This window comes from Danio rerio, chromosome 25 (genome assembly GCF_049306965.1).
Source record: "Danio rerio strain Tuebingen ecotype United States chromosome 25, GRCz12tu, whole genome shotgun sequence".
Classification (NCBI taxonomy): Eukaryota; Metazoa; Chordata; class Actinopteri; order Cypriniformes; family Danionidae; genus Danio; species Danio rerio.
Window position 1 is genome coordinate 10,695,001 of NC_133200.1, and position 12,162 is coordinate 10,707,162.

Sequence of the window (12,162 nt, forward strand, 5' to 3'; positions counted from 1 at the left end):
CAGACAGAAAACTGCTAAAAGAGAGCAAACACGAGTTTAGCCGTATGGAGGTAAAAGTCTGCAATAAATTTGGAGCTGGATTCACCATGAAATATTTTAATCAGAAACTATTTAATGTCAGTTAGAATTAATGATTTTAATTGACTACAATTTTAGGTCATTTACATCGGAAATACAGTGCTTATATTAACATTTTAACTCTTATTATAGCCCCACCCAAATTTCCATAAATCACACCCGTCAACTCTCCTGTTTTTACGGGATTCTCCCGTGTTTTACAGTTCTATCCTACTATCATCCCGTAAGGGAATTCTCCTGTATTTTCTCTGAAGTGTGGCAATAAACATTAAAGCAGATCCTCCCTATACAACCCATACCGCCGAACCACCAGGGGCCACCCCTTGTTCTTAAATATAGGTCTGTTCTGTGCTTTCATTTTATTTAGGTATGAAAACACTTCGAAATAAATATAAATACAAAAGCGGCACGATTCACTTTCCTTTTAAATACAGATGTCGTCGCCCCTAATATGCAATCATCCAAACAGTCATATAACGGTGCGTGACTGTCAGCTGACGCGCTCCATAGTGATAAATAGATGCTGTTTCCCAAACTGATGTTGTATACGCGATTTAAAGCGGAGTGAAAGTCTGGGTTTTGGATGCATGTTTGAACAGACATATACACATAATCAATAATAATAACAAAATCTAAAGATGTCGATCTTTGTGTTTTTGTTTTTTGGTTTTTTAACACAGCAAATTTTGTCATAAATGAGCATAAAAAGTTAGGAAAGCAGTTGAAAGCTTTCACTATAACATTAGTGTGTGCATTTTAAAAGTGACACCTCTGTTATTTAATGTAATCATACGAAAAATTTAAATAAATAAGATTTATTTGTTGCTCTTTAATGAGAATGTGTTATACAGTGAAGAAAAGACTAATGAGATTTAAAAACTTGATTCTATTTCTTTATAATAGCCCTTCATTTTAATGAGCTGAACTGTTTGCTAATTTATTTGCTGCTAATGCATGCTATTTTTTATTTTTTATTTTGTAAATATTTATAATAAAACATACCACTGAGCGTTTAACTGTATATTTGCAATAAAACAGCTCCAGATGAACATATTTAATAATTTGGCGATTTTTTTAGGGGGGTATCCCTTATTATTGTGGGCAAATCCCTTATTTTATCTCATAAATGTTTATGATCATTTAATAAAAATAATATTATCATTAGCCCCGTAAGGCTTATGCATTACATTGCAAGTCTCTTGAAGTGATTGAATGAAGAACAGATATCCAAAAGTAAATGTTGTTAATGAATGTATACAAACATATCAAAATATAACAAAACTGTTGACCTTTAAAATATATATATATATATATATATATATATATATATATATATATATATATATATATGAATTAGAATTTTGCTTTTGATTAAATTAGTATGAAATTATCACCAGTGCAAAATCTAATCTACAGGCTGACCACACATTTATTTATTTTATTTATTTATTTATTTATTTTTAGTATTTAAACACTGAACACAGGTAGATACACTACCTGACAAAACGCTTGTCGTTGATCCCAGTTGTAAAAGCAACAAATAATCACCTCTGCGCTGATTGGGGAAATTCCGAGTTGAACCAAAACGAACCAATACAATTGGCTTAAGATTGCCAATCAAAATTCAGGACATTGCAACCTGCAGAATCTGCAACGTAAAAATAAATAAATAAATGTAATCTAGAGGCCTCTGCCTTTCATACAAGCCACTTCTGAAACCAAATGATCAACTGGAAGTCATTATTTGTCGTTTCTAAAACTTGCATAGGCGACAAGACTTTTGTCAGGTAGTGTATATGCTTTTTTATAATATATGCACTAAATTATAAGTCTGCTGACTTGTTTATAATGACCAAAATGTAACTAAAAGGTTTTAGATAACTAAAAAACATAATTACATATATTTACATACAAATGTTGACAAAAGCAACTCACTAATGTTAACAAACCTTATAAATAAATTAAAAGAAATACGTAAAATACACTTCACCACCACACTGACGATGTTTTTCCCATTAAGAATAATCAAGTGTAACATCTAAAGTCTAGGGTGATAATTAAATGAAAAAAATAAGTGCATCACGATGATAAATGACTCTCGCTCTCTCTCGAAAAACATCTGCAGCATATGTTCGTCCACAGGCTGAGGTAAAAAAAAAAAAGAAACAAAGTTGGCGACAAATCTGGTGTTGGGTTTAACCGTCGAATGCTTTAATCGTAAATAATCTGAAGTAAATAAGATTTTGTGATGATAATTAATGCTGTAAGTAAGTAATTAAATTATAATTAATTCTACTGGTAAGTGCTTCAGAAAAAAAAAATAATAAAAAAGATGCAGCAACATCTACTTCATAGAGCCGGACACTAATTGCATTAGCCCATTGATTCATTCACATGCACACAATCTATTAATTCATCCGGTATCCTTACATGAGGCCATCTAACAGTATATGTATAGACCGGCGCACTTCACATATTGAATACTGATGTGGATCCTAATAGCACTGCCGATGGGAGCAATTGCGCATTGCTTTTATGGTGTTTCTGGAACACGCCGCATGCATTTGGATATTTATTAGAAGAGATAGAAGAGGGCAGGTACAGGCTAATGACATTCACACAGCTACAATTTGCTCTATTTAGATGTGAAGCGATTAGCATGAGATTTTCCAGAGAAGCTGAATGGTAATAAAACATTTCACAATCACACACGTTATATATGCACATGCATGCATACATACATATACATTTTTTATATAGTTTTTTTTACTCTGCTGCTATTTAAAATGGTTTCACAGCAATCATTTATGCTTATCACTTTTTCTTTTAACTAAGTACAGGTCTGAATATGCATTTCCTTGTACACATACATCCGATACGCTTAAATGATGATTATCTCACCCATATTTTGATGTTCATTTTTGAAAACATTTTACTTTCATTTGATTTACACTCACCGGCCACTTTATTAGGTACACCTTAGTACCATGTTGGACCCAACTTCAAAACTGCCAAGGTGCACCCAAAACAAGGTACTGGAAATATTCCTCAGAGATGTTGGTCCATATTGACATGACAGCATCACCCGGTTGTTGCAGATTTGTCGGCTGCACATCCATGATGCGAATCGTCTGTTCCACCACACCCCAAAGGTGCTCTATTGGCTTGAGGATATGGTGACTGTGGAGGCCATTTGAGTACAGTGAACTCATTGTCATGTTCAAGAAGATCTGAGGTGATTCACGCTTTATGACATGGCACGTTATTCTGCTGGAAGTAGCCATTAGAAGATGGGTACACTGTAGTCATCAAGAATGGACATGGTCAGCAAATAATACTTCACGTAGGCTGTGGTTTTGTCATGATGCTCAATTGCTACCAATTGGCCCCAAGTGTGCCAAGAAAATACCCCCAACATCATTACACCACCAGTTAATCAATGCTGCAGGTATGAGAAATGGCTCTGTGGCACTGTGCCTTACTCTGAGTGCTCTGAGGCAAGGTAGATACCAAAGAGAGCTCACTGCAAAAAGTAACGTTAGTAACGGTACAGCACGGACACATGAGAGTCTCTAAAAAATCTCCAGTAACACCTAAAAGCATTCACTAGTTACTTTTTTGAAAATTTGGTGCTATGGGGGGTTTGAAAAGTTGGCTGGCTGGCATTGTCTTTAATTAAATCGCTCACACCTCGCTCATCGGCCCCCCAAAAAAGAAGTAAAGGGTTAAAGTCTTAACAGTTATAGACAGATTTTACAACATATTATTGAAAATGACTAAAAGATCTACATGATTAATATAAGCAATCTTGGCATTGGTCTGGTGCCGCTAATTCCCCGGGGCCCTAAGCAGCTGCTTACCTTCCTTATTTGTTAAATCCACCCCTAACGAGTGGTTATTTGAGTTACTGTTGCCTTTCTGGCCATTCCCCTCTTACCTCTGGCATCAACAAAGCATTTGCACCCACAGAACTGCCGCTCACTGGATATTTTCTCTTTTCCGAACCATTCTCTGTAAACCCTAGAGATGGTTGTGCGTGAAAATCCAAGTAGATCAGCAGTTTCTGAAATCCTCAGACCAGACCGTCGGGCACCAACAACCATGCCACGTTCAAAGTCACTTAAATCCCCCATCTTCCCCTCTCTGATGCTTGGTTTGACCATGTCTACACGCCTAAATGCATTGAGTTGCTGCCATGTTATTGACAGATTTGCGCTAACAAGCAGTTGAACAGGTGTACCTAATAAAGTGGCCGGTAAGTGTCTGTGTCTATGCACAGATATTGTTTTCAATTTAACTATAGTCTCATTCTGATTGCGTTCTAATAAACTTAATTACACGTTCAATGCTTCTGTACTCTAAAAACATTTTTAGTACATCAAAATGTATGACAGGCAATAATTTGAGCTCGCGCACTGTCAAAACAACAGTTATAATATTATCATAAAATATAAATCACACACCCCTAAAGCATTGCCAAATCCAGTTTAAGTGCTACTGTAGTCCATACAAACATTTGTTGTTGTTCTATAGGAAACCATGTTTGCGTATCAAAACCCACTCCGATGCTTTTCCTTTAGAAGTGTTTTCAATGCTAAAGCCCCATGTGGCCAAATGTTCTCCATAATCGCGAAATGGCCCTGCTGTCTCATTTGAAAATGCTGAGTGACAAATACGAACACACACACACACACTTTATCATATCCTAAAAAAAAAAAAAGCCGCCTCCGTAACACATTTGTTTATGCTGCTGACACCATTCGATTACATCTGCGCAGACATGGAAATTGCCCTGCTTTTTACGTCCCTCTCTGCATCTATTTAAATTTGACTTGTCACGCTCCAAATGCTGCCGCTGTCAAGCTGTAACGACAGGCTGGCGACGGCTTGACATGCAACTAAATATATAATAAAAGAAGCTGAACGCGGTCAGCAAAAGAGCTTTCCGTCGTGTGCAGCCGAAATATTACTTCAGCTTTCGGATTAGAGTTTCTGTCTGCATATACCTGCTTTTTTACCCGCTGGGAAGCTAATGCTGGATGTGTTGTGACAGTAGATGATCACAGCAGATGTTTAAGGCTGTGTTGGTACTGTTATTATTGGAAGTGCACTTGTTTGATGGATAGACGTTGATGTTTTAGTCGTGGACAGCTGTTTCTTTTCCCTTTTTTCTGTCTCTCGCTTTAGTTTCTCCGCCTCTGGCTTGCCCTCAACTTACAGCTAATTGCCATGCAGGCCTTTTAAGTTCCCAGGGTGCAATTATTCCTGCTATTGACAGGTTTTATATGTTGAAATTGTTCTCATTATAGGAATATAATGTTCAAGGAAAAATGAACATTTTTGCCATCACTGTTATTCTTGGAGCAGCGTGTATAGAGGTATCGTTTATGAATTGAAGAGGTGCACATAATTATTTTCAATGATTAACAGTTGAGGTCAAAACTATTAGGGCTCTATTTTGACGATCCCAAAGATGGTGCAAAAGCATTCAGGGCGTGTCCGAATCCACTTTTGCTATTTTAAGGATAGAAAAAATCTGGTTTGCACCATGGTGCATGGTCTAACAGGGTTGAGCTTATTCTCTTAATGACTTATAGGCGTGTTTTGAGAATAAACCAATCAGAGTATCATCTCCCATTCACTTTAAGAGCTAGTTGCGTCGCGCCATAGCACATTTGCTATTTACATGGTAGACTTTGTAAGTGGAAAAACTGAACACTAGAGAGAAAACAGTTAAACAAAGCATCTACAGTGCGAGAATGAGAGATCACCCTTCTCATTCTTTACTTATTTTTTTTTTTACTCTTGTGGATAGGAAAATGTGTTGTATGCACAGACATCCATTAGCCTATACATAAATGATTTCGTTAATTAATCGCAAAGATTTGATTTAAAACCATTTCTAAATTCAGTTCTATATAATAAACAAAAAAAAAACAAAAAAATGAAACAGGCATGAAGGCAGTGGTTTTTATATTTATGTAGAAAATAATAATTTTTCTAATATTTTAATCCTTTAATTATTTTTTACTTGTAAAGTTTTTTGCATATTGCTGTACATCCTGTGTGTATTAAGCAATGTTTAAGCGAGGCGCACAACTAAAGCGCTCTGCACTGGACTTTGGACCAGCTTTGATCTGGTCTATTGAGCAGTCTATTATAAAAATAGTGACGCACCAGCAATGCGCCTTAACATGCCTCTTTTTTTAGACCAGAACGGCTAGGGGCGCATATATGAGGGCAAATGCATTTGCTATTTAAACAGCGTGCTGCAAAACGTCAAAACGACTCTTGAGGTGAGCTAAACTAGCAAACAACAATTGCATCGCGCCTTGTGCAGCATCGCGCCTTGTGCAGCATTGCGCCGGGTGGATGATAGGGCCCTTAGTGTGCATGTTTTTCTTTTTCAAATATTTCCCAAATTATGTTTAAGAGAGCAAAAAAATTTTCACAGTATTTCCTATAAAGTTTTTGCTTCTGGTGAAAGTCTTAATAGTTTTATTATGGCTAGAATAAGAGCTGTTTTTATTTTTTTTTTAACCATTTTACACTCTCAGAAATAAAGGTACAGGAGCTGTCACTGGGGCAGTACCTTTTTAAAAGTGACATATTTGTACCCAAAGAGTCCACAGTGGTATCTCAAAGGTGCCTTTTAGTACCCAAGTCCAAACACTTCATATATAATATTTCAAAACTCCTTTGTTGTTTATTGTTTATAATAAACATGAGTTGTTACAACTATCTCAAGATTTTTGGTTTGGAAGGATGAAGTGAGGAGCCGAATGCAAATAATGAAGGATTTTAATATATAAAAGAAACAAAAACAACTAAAACAACCTTGTGGGGGGAAAAAACACTGCAACATTACAAAACTGACCTGGCTTGGCTTGACTTGACAGACACAGGATCAACGATGACAAACCAGCACAGGACAGAACACACTGGGAGAATAAATAGCGAAATCAAACTGATAAGTGGTCTTCACTTCTGGGGAGAGAGGCCCTGCCTAAATTGTTACGAGTAGGCCCACGCATTTTGCGATACGCCACTGTGCTAAACACAACATCAACACAAGCAGTGCGCCCGGATACGCACTGCCCGAGTGCAGCCAAGATGGCGCACGTACAAAGACAAATACAATGACAGAAAATGAGTGCCCGACCCAAGAATACTCGAGCCAAGCACAACATACAGTACAAAGACTGGACTAGTATACGAACTCTTCCAACAATACAAGAATTAACAAGACTAAAGTGGCAGAATCCTGATACTATTATGGGGTAATCATTTAGGAGGGCTAATAATTCTGACTTTAACTGTGTGTCCTATATGTTAGTAGGTTTTTTTTTAAACAATGTTATGTAAACCATTTTAAATCTTGGAATATAGCTTTGTGAAGTACTTTTAAAGCACATTTTCAGAGCTTGACAGTACAACAACATTCATTTTATTTGCATATAAAAGAGCAATTTAAACCGTCTGTCAGAGATCTTTTTATTTGTGTTTTACTGAGAAAAATAAATGTTGGGACATTGAGATTTTGGTTTATTACTTTTTTATAAAAAAAAAGGATGCACAGAAATTGCTTTGTTGCTATAGACACACAATAATCAATTAATTTATGAATTGATGTGATTCTAGAGACAGATCTAAATTTCAGTAGTCATGTCAAAGCCTTCTAAGCTTGGTTTCTCTTGAGTTTTTTTTTTTTTTTTTTTGAAGATTTTGAAGTTTTACCACTTGTCTATAAATCAATAAATGGCCTAGGACCTCAATACATTACAGATATTCTCACTGAATACAAATCTAAACAGATTACTCAGATCGTAAGTATAAATTTGCAAGTATAAATCTTATAAACATATTTCCAATTACTTTATTGCATTCAGTGTTATTTTAAAACAACTACCATTAAATATGTTTATAAAAATTAGCTTATTAATTTAAATAATGTGTTTCAAAATCAAAAGTTTTGCTTGACAGGTAAAGTATAAACAAAGTATGAGATTAAAGCTCTCATAACTTCAACGCATCAACACATATGCAAACCATTAGAGCATAAATCTGACACGTGTTCATGCTTCTGTTTATTTTTAACAACGCGTACAGTATATATTATTAATAATTCATCCTCATCAGAAGTTTGTATGAAACTAATGCACCCTCAAAATTTTCGTGTATGCAGTAGTTTTTCTACTTATTCCAGGTTATCGATTTATTTATTTATTTTTGTGGCGACGAAAGCACATTTTCGGCTCTTGCAGGCAGGAGATGGCCCCTATTTCTGTCTGTGATGTTTCGTGAAGTTAAAATGACGCCTGTATAATTCATACTCCATCCCTATGGTTGTCAAACTCAAACTGTCATGGAAAAGCTCTGATTGAATCATTGATGCGAGTAAAGCGACTCTGTTTTCCTCCTGAACATGAAGGGCTCCAATTCAAGTTTTATAATTTCTCACTAACGTTTATTCATACAGCAGTGATGATCCTTTTAATACTTTTTGTGTTTATCTGGGTGGAGTGCCTATATGTACTGTAAGCTAAAAAAAAAAAAAAACACTGAATGTGTCCCTCTTGATATATTATGCATGAAAAAGACGCATTTCTAGGTTTCATTATGCATGAAAACTAGAACTTTTTGAGGTATAATGTATGATAAAGTTATTCACAGCGAGTTTGTTCCTCATAGCAAAACATGGAATTAATATTTTGTGTTCAGCAGAATCGTTCTGTTTTTCAGTCACATCATAAAATAGCACAGTGACACTTCAGAGACTGATTTTGTTCACTGCAGCCATGCGAATCAGAAGCTAGAAATGTATTCAGATGTTTTTTTTTTTTTTTTTTTTTTTTTTTTTTTGCCATGCTGTTAGCAAAACCGTAAGTGTTACAAGCTTTGGGGGATCACTGATTGAAAAAAAAACACATTTGTTTGCCAACTTATCTATATTTTTCAGTATTGTGACAGTACATGTATGTATCCTTTAAACAGCAACAAACTTATTTTACAGTGTTTGCATTATATACACTCACTGGCAACTTTAAGTACACCAGTCCAACTGCACGTTAACCCAAATTTCTAATCAGCCAATCACATGGCAGCAAATCAATGCATTTAGGCATGTAGGCATGGTCAAGACGATCTGCTGCAGTTCAAACCGAGCATCAGAATGGAGAAGAAAGGTTTTGTAAGTGTATTTGAACGTGGTTGGCATAGTTGTTGGTGACAGATGGGTTGGTCTGAGTATTTCAGAAATTGTTGATCTAAAGGGATTTTCATGCACAACCATTTCTAGGGTTTACAGAGAATTGTCTGACAAAGTGAAAGTATCCAGTGAGCGACAGTTCTGTGGGTGCAAATGCCTTGTTGATGCCAGAGATCAGAGGAGAATGGCTAGACTTGTTCAGGCTGATAGAAAGACAACAGTAACTTAAATAATCATTTGTTATAGCCGAGGTATGCAGAAGAGCATCTCTGAATTCACAACACATCCGACCTTAAGGCAGGTGGGCTACAACAGCAGAAGACACTCCTCTCAGCTAAGAACAGGAAACTGAGGCTACAATTTGCACAGGCTCACCATTCGAATGGTAGGGTCGGAATTTGGCATCAACAACATTAAAGCATGGATCTATCCTGCCTTGTATCAACGGTTCAGGCTGGTGGTGGTGGTGTAATCGGCTCATTAATACCAACTGAGCATCATGTCAACACCACAGCCTACCTGATTATTGTTGCTGACCATGTCCATCCCTGTACTACCAGAGTACCCATCCTCTGATGGCAACTTCCATCAGCATAATACAACATGTCATAAAGTGCAAATCATCTCAAATTGGTTTCTTGAACAAGACGATGAGTTCACCGTACTCAAATGGCCTCCACAGTCACCAGATCTCAATCCAATACAGCACCTTTGGGATGTGGTGGAACGGGAGATTCGCATCATGGATGTGCAGCCGGCAAATCTGCAGCAACTGTGTGATGCTATCATGTCAATATAGACCAAAATCTCTGAGGAATATTTCCACTACCTTGTTGAATCTATGTCACGAAGGATTAAGCCGGTTCTGAAGGCAAAAGGGGGTCCAATCCGGTACTAGTAGGGTGTACCTAATAAAGTGGCCGGTGAGTGTGTATCTACTGATGAACTCAAAATTTGTTGTTTTGAAGAATGCTTGTGATAATATATTTGAATGTAACCACTCACTAACTAACTGTTTTCTTACAAATGCATTCAAAAAAATGCATATCTTAATTATTGTTTACATTAAAAATAGAAACTTTTATGACTGGAACCAGTGGAGGATGATAACATTTTCATTTTTGATTGGATTGTCTCATTAAATAACTTTCTTTAATACTCACTGTCTTTTTGTCTGTTAACTTTAGCTCAATTCTAGCTCCTTTTTTTATTTATTTTTTTAACAATAATTAGCCTTTAGCTTGGAGGTACAATTTCAAAAGTTTGGTGATGCTAATTGTCATTTCCAATAGATTGACAATTGTTTAACTCTTTTAATGAGCATTAGCTTATAGCTTGGGGCGCTACAGTTATTGGCTTAAAATTAATGACGCTTTTTGTTCCCTAAATGTTTAGCTTGACCTTAGTTTAAATCTTTTAAATGAGCATTAGCTGTAGCAAAGCTTTTGTTGGTTGCTTCAATTATGGTCCACTAGTATTTGACAATATACAATAGTATTGCACCTGGTTATTTTTGTATAGCACATCACAAACTTGAAGCTCTAATGTTGTTCTAATAGTAGGTAGCGCTTAGCCTGAGTGATACTAGATGAGTAAACAACATAGATTCAGAAACATATGCTATAGCTGGAGATAGATGATAGAATGTTTATTTTGACATTTTTATTTTAAACTTATGTGTTTATGAGCATTAGCTGATAGCTTGATAAGCTACACTTTCAGAATAGCTTTGAATTTGTGATGCTAACAATTCCTCAGTGTTTAGCTTGATTTCTGTTTTCGATGTCTAGCTTAATTTTTTTTAACTATAAAACTTTGACAGTCGATTGAAATTTACTCAACTTTAGCAGGCTTGAGAATTTAAAGTGAAAGTGTATGCTTAAACAAACTTGTGAATTAACAAATTTAAAAAAAAAAAAAAGCAATTTTGATGTGAATTAAAATTTGAATTGTGAAGTAGGCTAGTGCTCTGCATTTGCCAGCCCTACTGAAAAAAATCTGCTTAAACCAGCCTAGGCTGGTTCAACCAGGCCGGTTTTAGAGATGTTTTGGCCATTTCCAGGCTTTCTAGCCATTTCCAACTTAGCTGGTCAGCTGGAGAATGACCAGCATAACCAGGTAAAACCAGCTTGACCAGCCCAGTTTAAGCTGAACATAGCTGGTTTTAGCTGGGTTCCCAGTCTGGCTAGGCTGGTAAAGCTGGTCATCTCCCAGCCTGACCAGCTACTGTAAGTCCAGGCTGAAAATGGCTGGAAACCAGCCTGAAATGGCCAAAACCCCTCTAAAACCATTCTGGTTGATCAGCTAAAACCAGCCAACCAGCCTAGGCTGGTTTAAGCTGTTTTTTTCAACAGGGATAGCTACTAATGTGAGAACAGGATGAGAAAGAGATTCAAAAACGCAGGCTATTGCATACGGGCTCAACAGTAGAGAGAACAACAACTATTGTTTAGCTTAACAATATTTTGATTATATGTATTACATATTATGAGCCCTTTTATGTTAGCTTGGAGAGCTACACTTTCAGAATAGTGTAAAATTTATGAGGCTAACAATTGCTCAGTTCCTTAAAGCTTGATTTTTGATGTTTAGCTTAACTGTTGTTTAACAATAAAACACTGACCGCCATTTAAAATTCACTTTGTGAGTGCTGTTCAATAAACAGCATTTTCATTGATGTTAGTGCAAATAGAATTATGTGTCTAGTTATATTTACAATTAGCATTACCACTAGTTACTAACCAATTTTAATGAGTGTTTGCTTTTTTGCACGAGTGTTATCTAAGAACCACATTCTTTTTTTTTTTTTTTTTTTTTTTTTGACAATGAGGAGTTAATGAGGATAATTTTACAACACAAGCCATGATGTACAGGTA

General features: G+C 36.1%; 1 protein-coding gene across 9 annotated transcripts in view; it reads right to left on the minus strand.

The window, feature by feature from the left end:
* lrrc4ca (leucine rich repeat containing 4C, genome duplicate a) overlaps window positions 1–12,162 on the minus strand; it is a 385,566-nt gene that overhangs the window by 207,066 nt on the left and 166,338 nt on the right. The window lies entirely within an intron of this gene.